The sequence below is a fragment of the Columba livia genome, chromosome 16 (genome assembly GCF_036013475.1).
Source record: "Columba livia isolate bColLiv1 breed racing homer chromosome 16, bColLiv1.pat.W.v2, whole genome shotgun sequence".
Lineage (NCBI taxonomy): Eukaryota > Metazoa > Chordata > Aves > Columbiformes > Columbidae > Columba > Columba livia.
In genome coordinates this window covers 2760806-2786684 of record NC_088617.1, presented here as the reverse complement: position 1 = coordinate 2786684, position 25879 = coordinate 2760806, and the positions used below count along the sequence as shown (strand labels likewise).

General features: G+C 43.8%; 1 long non-coding RNA gene across 1 annotated transcript; it reads right to left on the bottom strand.

The window, feature by feature from the left end:
- Positions 1-977: 977 nt before the first annotated feature.
- On the bottom strand, positions 978-9718 carry LOC110358945 (uncharacterized). Its single transcript, XR_002413780.2, has 4 exons — positions 9586-9718; positions 8725-8815; positions 8174-8513; positions 978-3611 (listed from the first exon to the last, which is right to left on the bottom strand). It is a non-coding gene; the product is annotated as an uncharacterized LOC110358945 (long non-coding RNA).
- Positions 9719-25879: the final 16161 nt, after the last annotated feature.

Genomic DNA, 25879 nt, shown 5'->3' with positions numbered 1-25879 from the left:
AACAGATCAGGACTCCTCCTGTGGTTAATTTAGCATCTATTAGCTTTTTATCAACTTATTTGTAAAATAATTGTTAGGACTTACATCTGATCCTCCGCACTCTGTACGGAGCGAAATCCAACCTACAAAGAGGAGCAATGGTCCCTCGCAGAGATGTGCAATCTCTATAAACAGCAATGTTAGCAAAGAGCCGGCTTGTTTAAATGGTCAGGATAAGCAAGGTACATATAGGGCTGACTTGGCATACGTGTTCATTAACTTAGATGTGGGAGCTTTGAACTGAAGAGAGAAACGATTAAGCTCTAATTGTATCTCCTTTAAAGGGGCATTTTGAGCAGCTAAGCCTTTTGTAAGGTGGTTCTTTTTACACATATCACGTCTTCCTATGGATAAACAGCCCTTTATCACACTTGACTTTTCTGTTTTCCTTTCCTTGTGAAACGCTGGGTCTGATTTAAGTTCTAATGTAACATCTTTCCTTTTGGAAAGTCTTCATCAATGAAATCCTTGAAGATGTTTAGAACGACCAACAGAGAGTAGTGCTCTTTAGCTGTGTAATCAGAGATGATGTACTGAATGCATTTCAGGTTGATTGTAATGTCTGTTAAGGGATTGGTCAAGAAAAAGGGGAGAAAGTTGCTAAGGTTTGTTTGCGCCCCTCCCCCCCCCCCCCCCAAAAAAAAGGGCAATGCAAAGTGGCAGGAACACCAACCCTATGTGCCACTGTTATTATGGAATATAGAGTATGTATCAAGGACAGAAAAGCCGATATGTCAGGGGTTTGGAAGCTTCCCGCTGTCCGCAGGACCAGCACAAAGCGCAGGCCACAGTGATAGATCACGCTGACCTGTTTCCTAGACCGTGCACTGAATCATAAGCACTATTCGAGTACTCACAGTTTTCACCAGATGCATGTGCAGACGCAGTTATCTGCCTCGCACATTCCGTAGATCTCAGTTTAAGTGCTGCAATGTGCATCTATCTTGTATTAAACACAAGTTCTTCCTACAACAGGTTACTTTTTTTTTGTCTCAGGGTCAGTTGTCACTGTATGCATATGTAGAATATACTCAGGAGAGCAAGAAAGAACGACAAAATGTACTGATCAGTGGCAGATCTCAACTGGTTTACTCTAGATTTACTCTACCATCTTTGGCTCAGTACAATGATGCCAATTCAAGCAAACTGAAGATGTTTAAATCAACCTTCTTCTTGTACCAGGAGGTGATCCCACATCACGTGTATCAGCTTCTGCAGACCCAGGGATCGCTGTATTCACTTTCTGTTTCTCGATTTCATGTACCTAAATCAGCCCTGGAACATTATACAATTGAACCTTCTTTTAGTTTAATCATTTTCAAATATTTATTTGTCTTCCTAATCTGAAAGTCTTTCTGTGCCTACTTATCAGCTCAGCTGAAGCCAAGATGAAGCTCTCAGCAGTAAATGAGCTTGTGTAAAAAGCTTCAGTGTTCTGTGTGAGGATTAGAGATTTCTATAGGGGCATTGAATTTTGGCCAGAGGGAATCAGAGAGGGTTTAGCCAAACTGGAAATTACCTTTTGGTGCTCCTTTACTGTAATTTCTATAACTCTGATTACAGTAATACAACGGGTTGTTTAACTATTGTCTTATAACACCAGGCCTTACACATGACTTAATCCATCCAACACCTCTTAATTAATTCATTGTTCTTATGATGCTGAATTATGCAGAGTGTTTTGTTCTTGTTTAAGGGACAAAGTTGAACAAACATGTCTTTAGGAAACAAAATAATCGCTTATGGGTAAGTCAGTACAAGCCTTTTGGGGATCCCGTGTGGCAACACGCAACGCACAAGAGGATTTGATGGACCAGGAGGTATTTGGGTTACAAACCAATCTGGGAGTTCTGATTTCTCTGACCTGCAAGTCCTCATGGTGCCCTCAAACACAGAGATCTCACACTATATTAATCTCTTTGGGACTTCCTAATATTTATCTGAGCTTGAGCCAGCTAGGCACTAGAGCTGTTCAGAAAAGTTTTTTCCTGTGGTGCTTTTATTTTTTTCAGTTTTTGTTAAAATATACCATATTTCTGAATGTTTATCAGAATGCCCCAAAAGAGTTAAATTGCATTAAACTCCTAATATTTCTCACCAACAAGAATAACCTGTTACACCATGGACATGAAGCAATGGTCCCATACCAGCACTGGCTCACGTTGCACAGATGTTACACGCTGTTGTGCCTCCACGTCATCTTTGATTCTGAGGTGAGGTCCACTTTTTCCAGTGGACACTGAGGTTTTCTACATAAATCTGATTCTTCTTTTTATTTTTTATAACATCTTCACTTACTAAAGTGAGATAATTCCCCTCCAGAGAACGACTCGCATGACCCATCTTGCTCTCCAATAGTTAAAACCTGGCTTAGGCCCTGTGGCGCTCTCATATTTCCCTCCTTTTAGTTTGACTGGTGGGTTTTCCTCTTCATAAACAGTTTCCACATTAGGTGCCTTGCATAAATGTCCTATCTTGTGGTTCTCATTTATTTTCTGTTTCTCAGACAAAAATGTTTCTGCTGCTTAAAAACCAATATCTTTGAACATTCACACCTTGGCTCCTGGGAGGTGTTGTCACAATCCCCTGCTCATCAGCACTGTTATATTTCCAAAGCAGTTCAAACCAGTAAGAACCTTTGGTCCACAGCTTCGACGTGTTTTCTTTGAGAAGGTCTCTCCTGCCCTTGAGGAGGAGCCATCAGAGCTGCCACAGGACCTGCAGATGGAGGCCTGTCCTCAGACAGCCTCCTCCTCACTCTTGCCCTCTGCTTTCACCCATCTCATATTCTGTTTTATTTGTTAAAGAAGCCTCTTTGCCAGCAGCTGGATGGCAGCAGAACAGATGCTCCGGAATTATGTTTCAAATCTATCTTTACTCTCGGGCAAAACTCAATATTCAGGGGCATGGTTGGGTCAAAATTATTTCTTCGTGGCCTTTGGGTCTTCATTAAATACATACAGCCCTGGTGTATTATCCCTTTTCAGTTGTGTTATATTACTTTCAATAATACAATTTAGCAAGTGCACACACACCAAAGCAAAACACACAATAAAAGCTTACAGCTAAACTGTAACTCCATGAAGTCAAGGGGTAGAAAAGGCAGAGATTTTATGGTTGTATTAAGTCACTCGGTAGGTTTGATTTTCAGAACATAGGTCTTCATTCTGGAAAGTATTCAGCCTGTGGAAGTTCACAACCCAACAGAGTTGTGGTTTTTTAAACTGGAAGCCTTTTTCCCTTGTTGAAGCCTATCGAATTCTATATGTTAAACTCATGCTTAAGCTTTGTTCACGATAAGGATGCTTAGGATGTTTTGTAACTAAAACCCCATCTGAAACGACCAAAGTTTCCAGCTTCAGAAAACAGGTATAACATTTTTTTTTTTTTTTTAAAGGTGAACTTATTAAAACTTTCAAAACATTCGGTCGTCTTCTTCAAGTAAAATCAATAGCATTTTGAAGCAGTGAAATCCGATGTAAAGTCTCCTTGCACTGAATTTCCCACAGTGGAGTGGGTGTCTAGACACCCCTATGATGAATACTTTCATGACCGCCCAGCCAGATGGATGCCTGATGGGAGAGAAACACAACAGCCATGTAAATGAAAATGTCTTTATTAAAGGCCCTGCCAAAGTGGTGAAATCTCCTGGCCTGAAAGAAAAGCAGCCAAGTTGGGGGCAATGGAGGGGAATAATTATCATATGAGTGTCCCCAGAGATCAGACTCGGTGAAAATGCTGAACATTCGGAAAGTTGTGAGAGGCTTTGTTATGTATCCAAAACACCGTTGATTGGCATGAATTGAAAACACGACTTATTGTATGCGGTTACTGAAAGAGCACCTGTGAAACCAATCTGGTGATCACCTGGGCAGGGGTATTGAGGTACCAGAGACACTACTTACTTAAACCAAATCTGTCAATTTACAGATATTCATATTTTACTGCTTTGGGGTCTGATTGAGCCTCTGGCCTGGGCTTAGTGCCCTTTATCTCAGTGATGCCTGTGGGCATATGCTAATCTTCCATGATTAAATTGGGTTTTTTTTTTTTTTTTACAACAATCCAACAGAGCTGAATTATTTCACTGGACTACGAGCACTCTGAGTAAGGATCCTGCCTGCCATCTTCGAAAGTTCACTTCATTAATCTCACAAGAAATACGAGTTATTAATAAGTAGATAGGAGTGGACTAAGTGTGCGATCCAGTGAGAGCTCGGGGAACAGAAACGGCACCAAGAAATGCTGGTGCCCTCTCCCACAGGTCAACTAACTGACTGTTAATGCGCATAAGCCTGATTTTGCAAGCCAGCCCCTTGGCTAAAATGTGTGTAAGAGAGCACAGATGGACTTTAACATTAGCATTTAACAGGCAACGGTGAGAGAAGCCACACAGCACAACAAAGGCAACCTGCTTGCAGACAGGGCAAAAAATATCAAGCCCACCTTCTGCTCTGATAATAATGCCAGCTTTTATTGCCCGTCGGTTACATTTTCCAACAAGCTTTTAATTTTTTTTTTGGCATATTACCATGCTGTCCATGGGAGGAATGTAAAAGCATGTTCTCCTCCTTCAAATACCTCATTAGAATTTACCTGTGACAAGATGCTTACACCAAATACTTGCTAACAGCAGGGCAGGTCGCACTGTGACCATCACCTACAACACCAAATGTGATTGTTTCACCCACCTGGTTTACTACCCTTGACTAAACACATCGTGTCAGTGCAGTTGTGTGCACAGCTTAACACCTTACAGCCCCAATCCATAAGAAGTCATTAGAGGCTACAGCAATATAAATAGTACATAAATCATTCATAACAATCAATAGCTATATTCCTCAAATGCTTTATTTCCAATGAATAACTCCACAAGTTCAAGTTGTCAGGCATGGCAGCAGGCAAAAAAGCTACAAGCGGCTCTGAAAACTTCCCAAATTATGGCTTCCCGCAGTTCTTTTACCTACGGCAGCTTTCAAGGGGCTTTAAAAAGCTGATGAATACAAGAAATCCACAGGCTGAGGGACTCTGCTGCAGTGCTGAGAGCCTGCACCGGAGTCAGGAATGGCAGCAATAGTGGAGAAAATGAGTTGGCAAAGATAAAAAAGGTTTCCCAAAACGTGAAGAGAAGGAGATACACACAGAAGACAAAAGGATGGACGACAGGTGAGTTATACAGCTGGCATACACATGTGCCTTCTGATGTCTACATGCCAGCTCATGCAGTTTCAGGAAGGACTTATGGGAGATTGAGGTTAAAATAAGAGATTTTTCGTTTGCTTGTTTTTGTTTTTTTTCAAAAATCCTCTAGACTGATATTGCACGAAAACCCTTCAAATGAACATTTTTTGGACAAGATGTAGTCAACACGAAGCGTGCTGCAGGCTGTGCTGCCATGAAGATGTCTCATGATGTTCACCTCAAAGGGAGCTGGAAGAGTCACCCCTGGGGACTCCCTGCAAGGCCACAGCAAACTCACCTGCAGAATAAGCAGCTTCAGCTTCTGAGGTGTTCCCATGGTTAAAGTCATTTGCCTGCTCCTAGTGTAGTTCACTTAATGACATCTCTCCCCACTTGACCCCATTTGCAGACAGACACTTTGGCTCTCCGGACATTCACATTATTTCTGAAGTTAAACTAGATCCAATCTCTGATAACCCACCAACCTGCTGTGTGCAGAAAGAGCTTCTGTGTTTGGATTACGAAAAACAACAGACTGTAATGCAGTCTCCTCTGGGAGCCCTGGGTTTGGAACTATCAGGGAGCAGTTGTACAATTAATTTAATCAGAATAAACTTCTGCGCTTGCATAGCATCATTTTTTGATCGTGCCATTACACAAATGCTTCCTAAACACCGAATAACAAAGCCCTGCAGCTCCCCTGAATGGTGGGTAAACAAGTACTTTTATTTTCTTCTACCAAGACAGCCAGAGACACTCACAGATTAAATGATTTGACAAAGGTAGCACTGTGAGTCTGTGGCAGAGTCACACCCAGCACCCACTGCTAATGGTGCCTTGTCCCTTACCTTTGCACTTTGATCTGTATCAGTATGTTGATAAGATATCAGCCTCCTCCCCAGAACATCACTGTTTTATTCTCAGGCAAATCACACATATTCAGAAACACCTGTTTTTAACAGATATATTTTGTTGGATGGGAGTATGTGGGGGGGGTGATTGGGTTCTTTTTTTCCTGGAAAACTGGTGCTGGCCAAAGCAATCAGCTCCTGGAAATAGGAGACAGCATGGAAACTTTTTATGAGTGGCAAAAATCTTTTCTGATGCTCCCACTTCTGGCCACCACCTTATTAGAAAAGAATGCTAAGGACCTAGCAACTCCCCTTTGTTTCAGCGCCTCTCATGTCTCTGCCTGCCAGCACGGTGACACTTCATCAGCTCTGGAAGCCTCTGACACTTCCATTGACAAAGTGCCACCCCCTGCGGTCACTCCAGAGGCACCGGTGACAGGCAGAGGGACTGCACAAGCCACATCATCACGGAACCTCTTTTGCAACACTGAAGAAGTTTCTCTAGTGATTTCAACATGCAGCGCTCGCACCAGCAGGTTCCCAAACCAGGAATACCTCATCCTCAGCACCAGCAGAATGGGACTGCAGGGGAGCAGGCACTGCTGTCCTGCTCCGACCTATCTGTAGCTAAATTAAATCTCTTCACTGCCCTTCTCACGACACTGGCTTAACCCCACATATGCTGATGCCTCCACTGTGTGTCCTGTGTTTATTCCTGAGCATTCTAGGGAAACCCAAGCAGTCATTCCTTAGCTGTTCCTCATCTTATTGCAATGCTTATGTCTAAAACCAGTGAGATAACTTCTAGTCAAGGAGCAGCTGGGATTCTTTTTCTTATTGATTACAAAGGGAGCCTTAAACAGTTCACACAGATGTAGACGTTTACAATTTAGGTGAGCTCTCTCCTGTCCCCATGTCTGCAAGTAGTGCTGTGTGGAGACACCCAACCTGTGTCCCTGTTGTCAACAGTGACACATATTAACACCGACCCTGCCAAAATTAGCTCAGCACATTTTCCAAAGAACACATTAACCTGCCCAACCACATGAACAAGGTCACACAGCTCCCAGGATCAAACAAGGGTCAGACTCCACATGGTCCAAGCATACTCAAAAGAAGATTCAGCCCAGGGTCGCACCATGATGCAAAGACCCCCTGCAAGAGCTCCTGCCTTCCACTCACCTTTTTTAACCACTTATCCACATTTTCTGTGTAATTGGATCAGTGTAATAGCGTTCCGTCAGGCTTCTGCCATTCATCCATCACACAGTAACAGTCTAATCTGATTCCTGAGGTACATTTAGTCTCCTCCGACCCCCATAATTTTCATGTTACCCTTTTACTGAGGCAATTAAATCTGCTTTCAATCCCTTCTTTCAGAGTTTAAATTTACATTTTTTGGTACTAGTTTTTCAACATCCCCAGTTCCGCCACAGTTGCAGGGTTTGATTCATATTCAGTTCACGTGGCACCCTCACCACACGGTTCACAACTCACTGCGGAGTCCAGATTGCAGCCCAGGTTCACTTTGCGTTTCCACCACAAGACACATGAAAACACATGAACAAATGGGATGTTTCCTTCTAACTTTGACAGCTTGCTTATGTCTTATAACATTTTTATATGAAGATTAAAAAAAACCCAAAAACTACCATGACTGCAGCTATTCTCATTACAATGCAAGCAAATGCATAATCCAGTGGGTGTGAAAAATGCACAGACAAGGGAGAAAAATCCTAATGAAAAACTCAACAAAGCATGCAGTACTTCTGCCTAGCGGTTCTAAAAAGTTGTCTATCTTCATGGTCTTCAGGACCACCCATAGTTTAGAGCAGAACAGGTCAGTGAATGCTTTTTCTTGCATGATTTAGGCAATAAAAAAAAAAAAGCTAATAGCAAAGTTTATTTATCTTTGCTGAAAAGGCTGAATGCAACGGAGTTTGGAGCTCAGCAGCAGAAGGCAGCCACACCTGACTACTCCTCTTTGCCCCAGCAGCCCTGGGAGTGCTGGACATGGGCACAGACCTGCCAAAAACACTGGGAAGCTCCAGAATAACCCTTTTATTCCCCATCAGCCTCCACACATAGATACTAAACCTCACCTTTGGAAATGCTCGACATGGCAGCTCTGTCCCTGCCCCACCAGCTGGTCACCAGGAGAGTTGCCAGCTGCAGTTCCCCAGCCCCAGCCATCAATCAGGCTGTTATTGCCACCGTAAACACCGCATTTGTCAGCCGCTAATGCTCTTCACAATCAGGGAGTGATGGATTAGCCTTCATTTGAAAGGAAGGGTCAGACTTCATGAGGATTAGATCACAGCAGCGTGCAGGAGTCCCATGGGTGCTGCCAGGTCATGGCAAAGTCCCAATCCAGCAGTTATTTTCCCATGTGTAGGACAGCAACCAAACCCCTCAGGGAACAGTTCTGAAATCACTTCAGACCTGGGTGTGAGGAACATTTATAAAGAATATGACTATTTGACATTTACACAGTGCTACTACTGCTGAATCCCAACTCTGAGCAATAATTCCCACAAGCCACAGCAAGCTACAAAATTGGGACCAGCCAGACTGAAGCACCTCACTCTCCAACCCTTCCCAGCTCCTTACACAACTCATGAGACCGTGGGAACAGAGGGGAAAACTTGCAAACCTTGCTTTTTACATGTGTCAGAGCAGATTTCCCCTGAGAGGACCCAGCAGCACCGGTATCTCAGCTGAGCACAGTCTTCCTCATCAGCTGCCTGCAAAGAGACCAAAGAGGCCTTGCCGTGATTTAAAGTTTCTCACACCTCCAGAATATCATCACACAAAGCAGAGAGCGCTGGGTGCCTGTGCACTCCCCTCGGTGACACTGGAACAGCCCAGCTCCATGGGTTGGTACATCATGTTCCAGCACAGGCATCTTTTCAGGTCCCAGGGCAGAGTTTACGTGTGGCTCAGTTATTAAACAGCCTGTCATGGGTTCTTCCACAGAGAGGCAGATCTGCTGAAAGAGTCCAAGAGTTTCGTGGCTTGATTTTACTTTGGGGGGGCGATAAAAACTTGAAGACCCTCCCCGTGAAAAGCCAAGAGTCTTTGTCAGATCGGTCGCTAGTCCTCTTATTTTCTACTCAGAGGAAATGTGAAATCTTGCTTAGAAAATAGACATGTCTGAAGCCAACTCTGTGCTACCCACAGTACCTTTCACCTGTCTTCTTTGGTTTTATTTACAGAGCTCTCTTGGCAGGTTTCTCTCTTTGCTTCCTTGGATGATGGCTTAGCAGATTCATTATCCAAACCAACTGTGACTACTGACTCCACATCTTCCCTCCCTAGATTTTATTTACCCTCAACCCTCCCCAATAACTCCGGGTGCCTCACCAAGTTCCTGAAAGAGCTACCAGTCATGGATGCTTCACTAAGAGAATACAGATTCACAGAATAAATAAAAAGCAAATTAAAAAAAAAAAAAAATACAGAGTAGAATTAATTTTTCTTTAACTCAAATATCTCTGTCCTTCAAAGCCATTACCTTCATGTAATGGATCCTTGTTATCAAGAAGTGATGTTGGGGCTGCTCTGTTGCATGGGTTAGGGTGCCAGTCACGTGCACCTCCAGCAAGGAGCTCCCAAAGAGCCAGCAGGACTGCAGCAATGAGCCTGGTGCTCCCAGCTGGGCAAGGAGGGACCAGGAGGAACTTGCAGATTATACTGAGGATGAAATTACCCTGATGCTGACCAGCTGCTGGCTCCTGGGCTTAGGGAACAGTATGCTAGGGGATGAAAGGCTAGTATTTGCTGGGTGGCTAGTGGCCAGCCCTGCTCTGGTCCCAGAGCAGCATGTGTGATGGTCCCAATCTGTGATGCCCGTTTGCACCCTGCCTGGCCTGGCAGAGGAAAATGGGGGAGTGTGGAAGCCAACGAGAGGCACAAACTGTTTGGACTCCCCACGGGGGATAGTGTACCAGGCTTTCTCCCATGGAGGGGGCCACGGGGTCTCCAAGGGAGCTTGGACAAAGCTGCTCTGCCAGCCCAGAGCAGATCACAGCGCTGCAGTGACTTCCATCCCTGCCCAGAGGCAGAGCCAGCTGCACGCTTAGGCAAGAGAGGGCACTGCCAGCGGCAGCTGAAATGGCCTGGGCTTGCTGGCACCTGGGCCAGAGCCCACAAAAGCCCAGCTGGCTCCTGCTGTTTACTGGCACATTCAGGACGGGTTTATGAGCGAGCATCCATTCTGGGGCCAAGAGCACCTCCCCAGCAGCACTGCTCTCTGCCACATCCCTCCTTCCTTGGCAGCAGCTGCAGTTCTCATCCTCCCGAGCTGTCCCCTCCCACCTTGGCCCTGGGCCGGGGCAGGACTGGGAGACCTCCCATCCTTGCAGAAATTCAGCTTCATCTGCACTGCTGAGATGTTCATGGGACAGACATGGTGCTGATATTGCTGCTGCTCCTGCCAGCACCCCCAGCTGTTGCAGGGTTTGGGGTCCCTCTTGCTGTTCATGCACAACATGCACCTCCTTGGGTGCTATAGTGACTCAACACACCTGGATAACAACCAAGTTGGACCTTTAATTTTCCACAATTAGTGAGAAAAGTTTTTAGGTATTAGAACATTGATTCTGCCTTTTAAAAATTGGATTGGTGGTATTTAGGAGCCTGTTGTTACTTAGGAACTTGGGCTGTTATATTAGTATTGTCATCTTGTCATCAATTAGCTTTTAATTAACATGGATTTTATCTTTTCCCTCCTAACTGGGGAAGGAGGAGAGCAATCAGCAGGATAGGTACATGCAAAGTAGGCTCGGCCACAATTTCACTGAGCAAACTATGAGCCACTGAACACTGATGGCGCTTCCTAATGTGCACTGCAACCATCACAAACATGATGAGCTACATTAACTTCTAGTGCCTCTCTACGTTTTTGACCAAGAGCCACCACTTGAAGCCAGGGTTCACCCTCTCCCACCAATACAGGACGGCTGGCCCCAGGCAGGTGTGCTGGTGTAGGCTGTTTCTCAGGCTGCAAAACTGTGTAACTGCTGAACTTCTGGTGTTTTGGGGGTTTTTTTTTTGCACTAGATAATCCAGAAAAGGAAAATCTACCCCAAAGGTGGGGAAGCAAACATTGGAAGAGAATAAGGTAAATATCTTCTCATCTTCTTTCCTATTCCTGATTTTTTATCGCTTTGCTTTGTTGCATGCTATGCTCATGTGTGCCGCACATGGGCCAGTTACCCTATTAAAGGTTTGCCATGGATTCCTGTTTGCACAAGGCTCTCAACAATATCAGAAACGAACACAGAATTTTGGGTCTGTTTAAGGAGAAGCTCCATAGAGAAGTGAAACCTGGTGTTTCTGTGGAGCCTGAGCTCCCTGCACGCTGGTGATGGGGGGGATGGATGGCAAAGTGTGGGAACCAGCCCAGAGGATCACTATTGAAGTTCAGAAAGAAGTTTTAATCCATTAGAGGGGACACAGTAGACACGGAGCTATTTGTTTCTTCCAAGTGAGGCAGCAATTATGCTTCTGTCCTTAAGCACTATTTCAAGGTGAAGGAGTGAATTTGGGGGAAGAATCAAAACTATTCCTAAACCCTCTTGATTTAAGTGTTTATGGTAACTTTCAACCTTAATTAAAATGGTTGAAAACGCTTTCTGTTCACTGTACAGTTACACATAAAGAACAGTGTAGTATTCGTCTGCTTGTTACGTGACTATACATACCAAAGTCCATATCCTAAAGCTGTTTGTACCTCTATTGAATCTTTTTGGTCACCTTAGTCTCCTTGTAGGACTGGTCCACAATTGCTTGACCATCTAGGCAAGGCTGTCATCTCCGCTTGCCCATAGCAACATCCCTATCAGTCTGTCTTTGATGTAAGCCCTGATAAAGGGCAGAATTTAAGGCAGCCACAGTCAGAATTAAATTAAAGTTTGGGTTTTGCTCTGCCTCTTTTCAACTCTTGAAATTACCTTCTACCTTAATCCCAGACTAAATAATTCAAAGATGATGGGAAATGAAAGTCATGGTCCATGGAGAGTTAATGGCTACAAAAGAGCAGCAAAAAAAAAAACAGTAGGGGAAAATTTATCCTCCCCTCACCCCTAAATTCACCTGAGTTGAGAAGGGCAATAAATCAACAGGTCTGTTGATAGTTTCTCTGCTAGTGTAAGCTTATCATCCCATTTCATCCATCTCATCATCTGTGGACCTACAGACTGGCGATAAACAGACAGCTCCATAAAGACTCAAAATGACATTAAAGAGAAAAATGTCTCCCATCTCCCTGTTTGTTTACGCACGCCGATTCCACTCCGGAGTCATCTGTACAGCACTCTACTCTTGCCATCAGTCTAACATAAAGTAAAAACCAAACTAAATCCCAGAAGGCTGAGGTTAGGAATGGCGCAGCAGTCTTGAGCAATGACACCAGACACTGGCTCAGGGGACCTGAACCCAGAACCTGCCCAGAGATGTTTCTTTCAGTGAGTCCCCCAGGGGAGATCACCCCCAGCTCTCCCCACTCAGAGATGACTACATCCATCCTGTGCTGCTCCCCCAGGACACGCTGTTGGAGAAGATGAGAGATGAGGACAGAAGGATGTCACCTCCCCTTTGGCCTCTTGTTTTCTCTCTCTGGCCTTGATTTTTGTCGTATCTACTCTAAGACTTGTCTTTCTCAGGGTTGGAGGAAGAGTCACGGAGGTTGAGACCAAGTGTCCATCCATCCCCGCATGCTGGGCCCAGTACAGCCTCCAGCCTCACCCTCCTTTTAGCTCGATGACTTTTTTGAGAATGATGTTGCCTGTGAATTTAACAACTACCAGCACATCCCCTCTACTCTGCTCTACAGGGAAAAACCAAGCCAAAGTCCTACACCAACAACAAAACTCTTGATCTGGTCTTGGTTCTGGCACTCTCATCCCTGTCAGCCACTGCCACCAAGAAAATTAGAAGCAAGGTGCTTCTCCTCGGGATTATAATGTATTTGGAGCTGTGATCTTACAGTACAGTTAGCCATACTTGCAAGCCTGTAACTCTTCCTAAGTTATTTCTGTTGTCTCCATTGCTGTCATGCTCATTTGTCCCTCAGGATGTTAAGAAGATCTCTGCAAGAGCCTCGCCAGCTATGAACGTGCCACAAAGGCTGATTTGCAGGGAGGGACAAGAAGAGCAAAGAGGGACTTTACTTGACTGAGGCTGCACAGGAAATACAAACCAACATAGAACTGAAGTCTGCAAAGTCTCACTTTAACGCTTGCATCACCATGTTGTATTCAGAGTAAAAGAAGTCTAAACTTGTTATTTGGAAATCTGATTATAAATAAATGTTCATTTATTACATAATCTTTTTCACATTGGGGTTTTCCTGCAAAGAGCCTGTTTTAGTAGCCATTCCTCTAGTCACTGAGCTGGAGAGTTTACAGCACATACTTCTCAGTAAATGAGTCTGATACACCAGGCATCTTCTGGATCTAAAACACAACGCTATTTTTGTTTGTACATTTTTCTCCCTCCTCATCCTGCCTGATCAAGTCACCTGCACCTTTTTCGGTTTTGATGTAGTGTTGCCATAAGAAGTCCCGTCGCCGGATCTGTTACAAGAAGCGCCAACTTTTATCTCCCTGCTGCAAGAGAGCAGTAAATCAGAACAAGCTGACAGCTTTGTCTCGCAGGCTGTTATCCTTAGGCGAGAAGACGCCTCCCCCGAGATCCCATTAGGTGTGCTGCCTCCACCACTAAACTTTCAACACGCGCATTTGCGGAGACCTGCATGTCAAAGACACTCCGCCAGCTAATGATCACTGGGAATTCACTTCCTCTTGCTCTTTCTCTCCCGCGCCCACCTCTCCTTCCTCTCTCTCTCACTCTTTATTCTCAAGTTTATTAAAAATAGGCTCCATTTAGTTTCATCACTTAGAGTCTGTGTAACAGCTTCTATTAAACAGATGCTTGGTGCGGTACTGCAGACAGGAGCAAAGCCTCCCCTGCACGGGCAGGTGTTGAAAGCTGTGAGAAGCGACTATAAATCCTGCCTTTCCTTTGCTGATGCACACATAGGAAAGAAAGCAGGACAGAGTAACAGGGCAAAGTAACTGGATGCAACAAACCCTCGTAATGTCTAATATGCTGCTCACCTGCCATGTACAGCGCAACCACCATGCACAGGCCCAGAGGAAGGCCCGCGTGGAGCTCCTGTGAGCACACCTCCTGTCCCCAAAATCAAGAGCACATCCCCAAGACTGAACTCAGCAGTGGGTACATGTGGCACATGGTGTGAGGGAAAAAGAAAATAAATCAGCAACATCTTGTATCTGGGAAGGAAGGCTTCTGCCATGGATAGCATATCTCTAGGACATCATTACAGAGGCCTCCTCATGTAGGACGTATAGATGGAACGACAACATTACTGCCATGGGAATTCCTGACTCCACCAGCTGTCTCTCAGCCCAGCCTCAAAAGCTCCTTCCTCTTCCCCATGCTAGAAGACAAAAATAACATCTAAAAATCGCCATATGAACTTGTGAGGAGCTGCCATGGATGTGTAGTTGTCCTGGAGCATCCCACCCACTGCTGTGTCTCACCTGTAGCCTCTCCCCTGCCAGAGAAGGGATAAAGACCCTGCATCACAGAGTGTCTGTAAGTGCAGCACTGTGCTCAACACAGCAGAGCCCATTTTATCATTGTTGTCTGAGGACATGATGGGGATGCTGGAAACACACTCTAGGAGGGGAGCACGCCTTGGGAAAAGGCACAGTGGCATACCTAAAATCCCCAGGGTACTCATGGTAAATGCACTACCTTTTTCTGTCAGTGGGGCTGGCTTTGGACTTGCATCACACATAAGAGGTAAAATAGCACATTTCTGTCTGAAACCTCATAGCTCAGTAGGGCAGACACAGCCCTAGACAAGAAAAGCAGGACAGGAGGCATTTGAGAAGAAACTAAAAATATGAAAGCCCTTATGGAGGTCAAGATAAAGGTACCATGAGCAGAAATGAAAAGAGGGAGAGGGGGGAAAAATAAGCTTACAAAGCATTTCCCACTGCTGTTTGCTAAAACGTGTGAGAGGTTTTAGTCTCCAGGAGCCTCTTGGAAAGAAGTTCTCAGCTTTGCTTCTGCTTCTACAAATAGTTTTCTAAAAATACCAGAACCCAGCAATTATAACTAGAATTATTTGATATTTATTGTCATTCAAATGCTTATGTAGGCAAAAGGCAAACACAGACGTCAGCAAAACCCTGGACTACTTCTTCCCTCTTTCTGTGCTCCGGGTGAGTAGAGCAAATGGAAATCTGTCCCTGGCTGTGTAACTTCCACCAATTAGGCTCAAGACGTGCAAGGCAAACTCCACAGCACACTGGCTCCAAATTTTGCTCTCCCCTGATGAATCTAGCCTTAAAAATTCACATAATAGTTTTGGTCCTCCATGCACAGCATCATTACAAGCTAGCAAAAAAACATCAACTTTCCTTACGGGGTTTTATACCTAAGTGCTGTCCACAGAGTCAAAGCTATGGTAGGGACAAGCTTTGCAGCAAAGGGCTTCTGGTCTTAAATCTTAAACTGAGGTTGTGCCCCTTTGCACACCAAACTAATGCTGAACGACCCTCCAAGCGCTCATTAAAGTGAAGCCCGATGGACAGCAGAAAGAACGAGGCAGTAAATTTGTGCCAGAGCCTCGAAGAGGAAAGAGTGAGTTAGAAAATCATGCTCACCCCTGACAACATTTCCTGAGGTTCAGAACCAGCTCAGAGGTGTCACTTCACGTGTGTCCCTTTGCAGGGTGCAAACAGGGAAAAAAGCAAAGCCCAGACATGAGCTTACACTTCTTTGCTGAGATGTATTGCATGCAGCGACTGGTGATGAGGATGAATTAAGGGGTGCTGAAAAGGGAGCGATGGATGTAAATCAGACTGTTGTCAGACAGCCTGGGCTGTCACAGCCCAAAGGGAAAAAAAAAAAGAGGTTTTCATATCTGACTTGTAAACTTTGACTGGCTTCATCTACAGGTTCACACCTGGCAGTTTTCCACCTACTTTCCCATCACTTTGCACTGAAGTGAAGGGGAACATGGTACAGAAACACGCCCTAAGAAGCAAAACAGCTTGAGAACCATTCTTCTCAAGTTTAACAGAGTGGGGAAATGATTTTCACCTGGCTTGCAGTGAGTTCGCCAGACCCCATCAGTCTTTGCCTCTGTTGCAGTGTTGTTGCAGGCAGAGCAGCCTCAGGGCAGCTGGTGCAGCAGAAGAGGATTAACCAGGAGATGGCACAAGGCAGCACAGAGTGCAACAGTAGCGTTGCTGTACAGCAAATGCAGGAGCGTGTTGCTGCACATTAGCATGAGAAACCAAACCTCTGCAGGGTGCAAATTGGCTGTAAAAAGCAAAGAGCTTTCTGACTCCTTTGCTGCCTGAAATATTCTCAATGCACATGAGGGAGGGCAGGAAGACATAGAGAAGACACTAAAATGCAGAGAGATGGACACATGTGAACTCTCTTTCTCTGACACAGTGGATTATTTATATGGAGTTACATTATTCTATTACCTTTTTACCCCCACAGCCACTCTCCAACTGAACAAACACTTTAGACACTTTCAGCCCATAGGAAAGCTGCTCCCCCCACCATGCCATGCATAGATCCAAATGTTATCCAAAATATTCAAGATAACGAAATGCTCATGACATGTAAACCTTCCTGATTAGCTCTACTTAAACCCATGGGAAAGCTGCTCACCCTCATGCCATGCATAGATCCAAATGTGATCCAAAATATCCAAATGCTTATGACATACAAACCATCCTAATTAGCTCTACCAGAGGCTGCTTTCTTCAAACCCAGCCATTCTGAAAGCACACAAACAGTCTTTTCCTAATCAGGGACAAGCACAAGTCTGTCCCACCAAAATGCTTGAAAGAAATCCCACGTGTCCAGCATGAAAATCCAGTCCCCACAGCGGGGTATTGGTGGGGTTTGATGTTGAGAAGCAGCTCGGTGATGCACAGGCTGGTGGGAGCAGGACGGCGCATCAGAGCTAAAACGAGAGACCCCAGGCCAGAGGGAGGCAGGGAACAGAGATGCCCTGTGGGCTCACCCAGGCTGGTGGTTTTTCCACGGTCTGGAGTAACAGGGGTTAAGTAACAGGCATTATTTTACACTAAGAAATAGAGATATGAGATGGGATGAGGGGAGAAATCTTGAGCCTTTCTACACATAAGGGTCAGAGTAAGAGTTTGTAAAACTCCTGAGTGGGATCCAGAGGGAGCTTCAGGTTTGATTGTGAGGTGTGTCTCACTTTCATCTCTACAAGAGCAAGAAACACCAAAAAAATAGAGTTTAATCTGTCTTCTATCTTGTGTTTTGCTGACAGCTCCATAGGGGGCCTCAGGAGCAGAGTAGCAGAGATATTGCAGGTACAGCTGTGAGCGTAATGGATTTTTCAGTTCATTTGGAAAACAAAACAGAGCTGTTCTGTGTTGACCTGAAACATTTTTTCCACCATAATGAGAGAAAAGGAGCAAATACTTACCTTCAATCAACTGAAACATCCTGTTTGACCCAAAATGAAAGCTTTCATTTTGTTTCCACAGTACTCAACCATTTCTTAATTCATGCTAAATTCAAAACAAGAAATACCATAAAGCAAAATGTTTTGCATTTAGCTTAATAGTTTTTTCTTACCTTCCTGCCCTCACCCAGGGCACTCTGCACTAAAAGCAAGTTGAGTTTGCAAAATATTTTGTGTTGGTTTTGAGATATGTGGAAAAGTAAAGGGAAATGTTACTGCAAGTCGAACCTCCCTCATCTGGGGCCAGGCTGGGGGTGCATTAATGGTGCTGCAGGTAATTCCTTGCAGGACTTGTCTCAACTTGCATGGATGTCATAACAGGACCACCTCCTTCAAATTAGCAGCTTTAAACTCCTTTCCTGTCCCATCCAAATATCGATAATAAAAGCAATTCACAACTCGAAAAAGGTGCAGCCTCCCTACCCACCGACGGGTCTCTGCTCATCAACTGCGCCTGTGCCCCCCAGCTACACCCAAAAAAGGTGTTATTAATGGGTTGGCATCCCCCGGAGAACAGCAGGAGAACTGAAAGTAAACCATCAGGATATGTCAGGATTTGAGTCACAGAGCAGCTCTAATTGAAATCTTCTCTGTCATTTACTCATCAGGAATGTAGAGCTCCTTCTTTGAATGAAACATCAGGCACCGGCCTGACAGCTCCAGGTGGAAGATTATTCGGCAGTTTAATCGCTCCCTGACAGCCCCGGTTACTCCCACATCAGCCTCTATTAACCTTCCTTTTATTCAAACCCTTTTATGCCTTTTTAATTGGTGGCTCTGGGTGCTTTGGAGCGAGAGCTGGGCATATCTCAGGTGGGATGGGAGTAGCAAAGTTCCGCTGTTTGACGGGGCAAGGGCTGCCTGTCAGGTCGCCTCCTCTTGCGTGGAAATCTTCCAAAAAGGGGTTGCTTTCTGAAAGGTTCATCCAGTCTATCTCTGGAAAGGAGATAACATCCCAACTTCTGGCAGAACAGTTATCAGTAGCTTCAAACTTTTGGGGTGTACTGTTTAAAGCCCCAAGTCATGGATGAAAAAGGCACTGTGAAAAATTCAGCTTTTATATATATATATATATATATATTTATATATATATATATATAAAAGTTAGTATCAAGCCTTTATGTTTGCAGAGAAAAGCTCAAAACCAGATGTGAGTGCACCCTCAAGGCTCAGACACTGGAAGACAGATAAAAAGAACCCATATCCTCTCTAAATCAAGACTGGATGTCTCTTGAAAATTGATGCTATAACTCAAACAGAAGTTATGGGCTTGATGCAGAAATTATTAGCCGAGGTCTCCTGAGCTGTATTATGCAGGGAGTCAGACGAGATGATGATAATAGTCCCTCCTGGCCCTCAAGTCTATGAATCCTTCTCCCGAGTGTTTTGCAATTGTCCCCAAATTGTCCTTCCCAGTGTTTATACGCTTGGGTCCCGATATTCAGTGGTATACGGATGTCCAGCACCAGGCATGGATTCTTCCAGGGAAATAGAAGAATTTTAGAACATCCATAACATCTCATTCACCTGTACCAGTTCTTTCTGTTTGGTCTCGGCCACCAGCACAGACCAAGGGAGCCAGAAAACTGGTTACAACAAGCAGACCCAGGCACTTCGGGCTTCAAATCCCCACGACCCAGTGGCACAGGGCAGGTGCTTGTCTGTGTGGGGCTCAGTCTTTCCTTACGGATCCTGCAGATCTGCCTCTCCCCGCTCGGTAGCCATGGACCACCATGGTCCTGCCAACCTCACAACTTGCATTTACCAAGGTGACGAAGCAGAGAGGGCATCTCCAGCTCTGTATTTGTGAAAGGGCTCCCTTCCAATTTAATTTCCTGCTCCTCCCAGTTAACCAGTCTTTTTTTATAATGCAACGAGGCTGGTTGGCTGCTGGCCTGTCCCAATTATCTGTTGTTCCTGCACCACATGCTGCTCTGCTTGACTCCTGGCTGCAACAAGTCCTTGCTCCATCCATGGACCCAGATGCCCAAAGATTCAATACTCCTGTCCCATGCGATTCTGGCAGATTTTGCTCCAGCCTTGGTCCAGATTGTTGTTGCTGGCTCCAGTTGGCTTGGCAATGCCATGGTGGAGCCATCTTCAGAATAAATAACCCTCTTGTGAAAGGACACCAGCAGGTTTTCTGCACTCACAGCTTTGCTACGCTCTGCTGATCTACGAGAAAGTCAGAACCGATGAAACGTGTCCTAAGTTGTGTCGGTGGGGAGAAGGCAAATCCTTCAAGTGGTGATACTGGACTTCTGCAATGCAGCCCTGGAAACATGAAATTCATCCTCCCACCAGGGGTTCCCAGCCCTATTAATAATCTGAAATAAGGTTGTGTCCATGCCCAGCAGAGCTTCCAGCAAAGTCAGACAAGCCAAACCAGCATGCTACATAATAGTTGAGTGTTGGAAGGAAACCTGAGTAAAGGGAAAGAGATAGAAAGGTGGATTTGATGGAGGAGAGAAAAGGCTGCCTGGTGAAAAGGAGAGGACTGTGTCCAAATTGGGACAGCATGGCTGAAGGTATAACTCTGAGAGTGAAGAGACTGAGGGAAAAGGAGAATAAAAGGGCTGTGAGCTATAGAAACTAGACAAAGGAATAACAGCAGAGATCTAGAAAGGCCTGTGTTGAAGATGAGGTTGAGCAAACCAAGTATAAGAAGCAAAAAGCCCAATGAACACATTCAGAATGGTACCAGTAGAGGAAAACAAAAACAGAAGTGGTCAGGGAGCAGAAACAGGGTTGAAAAATGCAAAAAGATGGAAAAGGCAAATTCTTATCCAATTAACATGGGAGTTAACTTTGTGGCTTAAAAACTTCTTCATACTGGGAACAGAGGTAAAAGAGGAATTAATCCAGCTAATGAGTGGCAAGTTGCAGCTTAGATGTGTATGTTTACAAAGGCAGACATATTCTACCATCCAAGCAAAAGGCTGAAAACACTCCAGGAAGAAGCTACTGCCTTTCCATAACAGCTCTGGTGTAATAAGGACCCATCACCATCCACTCAGCATTAAGACAAACTGAGTTGTTTGACATGTCAGGATCAGGTGAGGGAAAAGAGAAGAGCAGCAAGATGCCAAGATGAGACAAACAGCAAAGTTGAGCCTTAGTCCAACCTCCCACAAAAATGTTTTGAAGATTCCTTGTTTCCCAGACCTGTATTTATTAGGCAGGGGTCAAGGCACCGTGCAGAGCGTGAGCAGAGCAGCACAGGCTGGAGAACAGAAACGCTGCTGCATGGACATCAGACATGTCCCTGCTGATCCACAAGTGTCATTTCCCATTCCATCACCCATTTCCTTAAAGGGAAGATGCTAAAAAAAAAGTTTAAATATTCCTTTTTAGAGAGCACCATATCAGAGATTTATATATCAGTTGTTTCATGGGAAATATTCAGATTTTACATTGCTAGTGTCTCGGTAAGTTCATGTAAGGTACCAAGAGACATTTAATCATTTGGTTCGTCTTTATTTAAAGGAAATTGTTTAATGGAGTCTGCAAACCTACTAAAATCACAGTGTTTCAGTGTGTAACAAACCACAAGGGAACTTGGGGTTTTTCAAGCCAATTAGGCATCGATAGCCCTGGATTTGACAGTTTTCTTTCACCTTGCAAGGGTTTGATTTTGGCTACGCTGCTAGTGAATAAATGCATTAATACACACACATGGACATCCCCCTATAAGAACCTCTTCTTCGCAGTAAATCAAACGGGTCACAAGCTATCACAATCAGGTAGAGATCCAAATGTTCACAAATGTCTTCTTAAAAGACTACTCTTAAGAAGAAAAGAGAGGCTATTAAAGGAGCACTCCTGGATTTTGGCATGGCAGTAGCTTAGTCACTGTTGGAGGAGGATGGAGACCTTTGTGAGAACTATGAGAGATGGTCAAGCGTGTGCATTAGGCACATGGTGATTGCAGAAGAGAATTTACTCACTTCCAGTGACGGTGAAACCAGCTGTGCCCCCTACACAGGGTTAGAGAAAGGATGAATATGTTTGCTGGCAGCAGATGTGGAGTTCTGAATTATAGGAGTTCGACACGCTATGACCCCCTCCCGGATAGTAAACCTAGAAACTGGGTCAGGAGTGCTCACTGTGAAGTGACTTTAACACCGGCAATTCTATCTGCATAGTAAGCATTAAGATTACAATCATTATTTATAACCCCCACGCCGCAGCTCACCTGAGGAACACAAGCAAAGGCATTGAAAGATGACGATTGCAGCTTATTTACAATGGCTCCATTGGCTCACAGTACTCTCCAGATGCATGTTAAAGCAGCAATGAAGGAAGCAAAAGCATTTTAAACATCTGCCTTTCTAACCGTGCATTGGTGACTTGTATTTGAATCATCTGCATGCCATCAAACGTGGGTTCCAATTTAAATGTCACCGTGGAAGCTTTTTCTCTTATCCCTTCACAAAGTCATTTGTCACCTTCCAATTCACGGCAATGAAAGGAAGTGAACAGAAAATTAGACAAACAAATACAAATCTATGTTTTTAATGTAAAATGCAACCCTGGAAACCTCTCACTGTGTTGTTTTTTTTTTTTTAAATATCATTCAAGAAAATGTGGGAAAGAAAACAAAGCAAAACTGCCGTTAAGGGAAACAATAGACAAAGAAAAAGGCTTTTTCTTTGCTTAAATGCTAGAACTAATAATCAAATAAAATAAGCATTATGGTTGATCATCTGGCTGCCAAAGTGGCTGTTTATTTTTCTATTTTTCTGTTTATTACCAGCACTGTTTTGATAAACTTGAGTATGAGGGAAGGAAACTAAGTGGTACAACTTTTTTCACAGTCTTTCATTCTAAACTTAAGAAAGCAGCATCATTTTCCAGATCACTGAAATCCGTTCTTTTCTTCTGGCAATCTGATGGTGTGTCTTATATATCCCAGTGTTTTTTTCCCAAGAATTCCTAGTTTATGCTGCCCCAAATTATAACTCGTATCTAAATGTGAAAACTTTTATCACTCTAATAATTATTTTGATCAGTAATCTTCTTTTTATCTTAGACAAAATATTATGAGAATAATCCATAAGTAATATAATATGGTCTCCATAGCTGAAGACACTATTAAAACATTATTTCATTTTTACACTGCAAGGGCAACTACAGAACAGCCACACAAACATGGATTATATTATAGCAGTGATCAAAATAATGGTTACCTTCCGCTGTGGGGCCAAATGTACGACTCCTAAGGTGCTCAACATCTCTCCTGATGTAGAAACTTCTGCCTTTGGATGTTTATGGGAAAAATATATCAAGTCAAAACAATTTTCAGACTGGTTGATGTAGACAAGACATTTCTGATTACAGTCCTTTATTATCAAATATGTATTTGGTTTGCCTTATCAGAGTGAAAGCTTTGAATTTTTTATCCAAAAAGCAGATACTGTAGTCTTGTGATTGAGATGAGAATCACTATTCTTCTCTAATGATAATAAAGACTTGGACCCAGGTATAAGAGAAAACACCTTGAAAATATGCATCTCAGGTTATAATACCAAAAGATGCATTGAAAGGACTCAGAGTGTTCTTTCCAGGAGTCTCATCATTTAATGCCAAACCCAGGCTTTGAGGGAATCCGGAGTCATGGATGTACTCACAAAATCTATGAACTTCAGTAAAATTAGTTATGAGCTTGCATTGCAAAGCCTCTCAAAGTGGAAGATATATATATACATATATATTTTTCATGGATGTTATCAGACTTTGGATCCAGATTAATTAGCACACAAAATAAAGCAACTTCAACACCAGAACAAGTTTAGAAGTCAAATCCAGGACTGGAAAGGGAATGTGGAGAATCCCATCTGCTACACAAACCCTGACGCCGGCACGAAGGCAAAGACAGGACCACGTGTCGACTTTACACTAGTTTCACCCAACTATGAAACTGCACCAAATACTTGGGATTACTAGTGTTGTGGCTCTAATTCAGCCATACCTTTTAGCATGTGCCTACAGCTCAATTTACCCCAAGCCAATAATCTCAATTTCTATTCTCCAGGGCTTGGGTGAACACCAACACATTAACACACAAGCATCTGTGCCCACTGACTTCAGTCCTGTGCCTTATCCCAGTAATTTTTGCAGAACTCTGCCCAGGTAAATTTGTTAAAACTTTGTTTAATTTTTTTTCAATAGAACTCTTAGGCTTTTAAGTCAGGGACCTAACTTTAAACATTTATATTAAGAAATCAATTGCTTAATCTACAATCACCTAATTGGCACATTTGTCTTTGACTGGGTTTTTTTTGGTAGCAGTTTAAGTTTGCTACAACAGAATAGGAAACAGCACTGACTGCTAGGAAATATCATTCTGCAGTCCATGACTTTGAAGGTCTCACAAGTAACCTGAATGGGTTTTTAAACACATTGTTTAGCTAAACAATATGCTTCTAGTTGTCTGCTATCAGTTGAGGTGCTTACAAGTGAATTTGGCATTGATGGAAACACAAGATTTTTTTTGGTCTAGATCAAAGAATAGCAGGAACAGGTCCCATTCAGCATTCTCAACAGAGCCAGAGGGATAATCTGCTCTGTGAATTTGGCCTCTTGTTCTGTTCTCCAATTATCCACAGACAGATGGTGATTTTGTTGTATTTATCCACTATTGAAATAATTTGCTGGATAACCTCAGTAAACAACTCTAGCTGGATAGATTGCCAGTGAGCAGTTTAATTGGGATGTTCAGGACTTGCTCTGGTTCAATAAGATGTGAAGATCACCTGGAAAATCACTGCAGCCTGTGCTGGGATCAGCAGACTCGGAATCAGGTTCCCAATGAAAAAGGCTGTGATTTCAGTTTCCACGCTCCCTTTCTAGGAAAATTTCTGTAAACTGAGCTTTTTCCCATGAGCATGTCTAACAGTCAACCCAATCTCCAGAATTAGGCCAGGGACATGAAACCGCCCCCAGCCCAGCTGCAGTCCTGGTCCCTGCAGGTCTCTCTTTTCCCTCCCCAGACCTGAGGCTTTTGGCTCTCCCTTCACGTGGCAGCACTCGTCTGTACAACTGTCAACGTGCAGGAAATTTTAAGCAGCCTATGACTGCCTGTGCAGTCTTAAAATATTCTATCATCCCTTAAAACAAAAGCTTTTCAGAAACAAGGTACATTAAAAGCGATGAACTGATGCTTACAAGCCTGCTCCTCCCCATCGCCCAGGTCCTTCAGGCTCTCCCCAGCCTCTCCGACAATCCATCTCTCCACAGGTCTCCTGGCCCCTGACCTCCTCCTCCTGCTGGGAGAGGCTTTGAGACGCTGAATGGCCCTTCGAGCCCCACGTTCCTCACTTCAGAAAATCCGCACTTGCTACTTACCGCTTAGAAGTGCCAAAAGACAGACGCAGGTCCTTGAATCTGGAAGGTTATCCATTGTCTGTCAAGCAGATGGATGAATAGATAATATCGGAGAAGCTGTTTAGCTTCTCGCTTGAATTCCACTGCATCTGAGCATCGGTGAGATATTATAAATACTCGAGTATTCCAAGATTATTTAAATCAATAAACTTATATCCCATCAGAAATCACATCTCATATAATAACTGCATCTGTCTAACCAGGCAGCCTAAAATATCCTTAAAATTATTACGTTTCTAATTACTGCATTTATATTTTTGGGGATTATTTAACTAACCTAGAGTAGTCTACTGATCACAAGGATTCTTTAAAAATGTGCACAACTATCTATAAAAAAAAATATTTTGCAATTTCATTTCAAACTATCTAAGTTGCCCAGTGCCTGCCAATGAATTGTGAGGCTGCCCACTTTTCCAGATATTAATTTCCACCAGGCAGAAATAAAGTACGAAATTACTTTTCTTGTTTTATGGGCCATGAGAAAAATCACTGATCTCAGGCTTTAAACACTGGCCAGCAAAGCAAATGACCATTCAAAGGAGAATTATAGAAACATAAGGAATTGCCAATAAGTAACACATTGATATTAAAACCACAGGGTGAGCTACCAAGCACATCAGAGGAAAACCCAACATTTTTAACACTGAGATCCTAAACAATCCTGGCAGCATCTCCCAAGAAGATAAGCTATATATTCCAGTGACTCTGAAAAGGGCATTGGGACTTCTTAGTGAACAGCTTGGAAATTATCGTCTATACACAAATATTAAATAAAGCCAAGAGCTGAGGCTCATGAGGTGCTTGTTGAGCTTTGGGGTGATGTAGAAAGGGAGCTGGCTGTATTTATGGAAGGAGGACTTAAGAG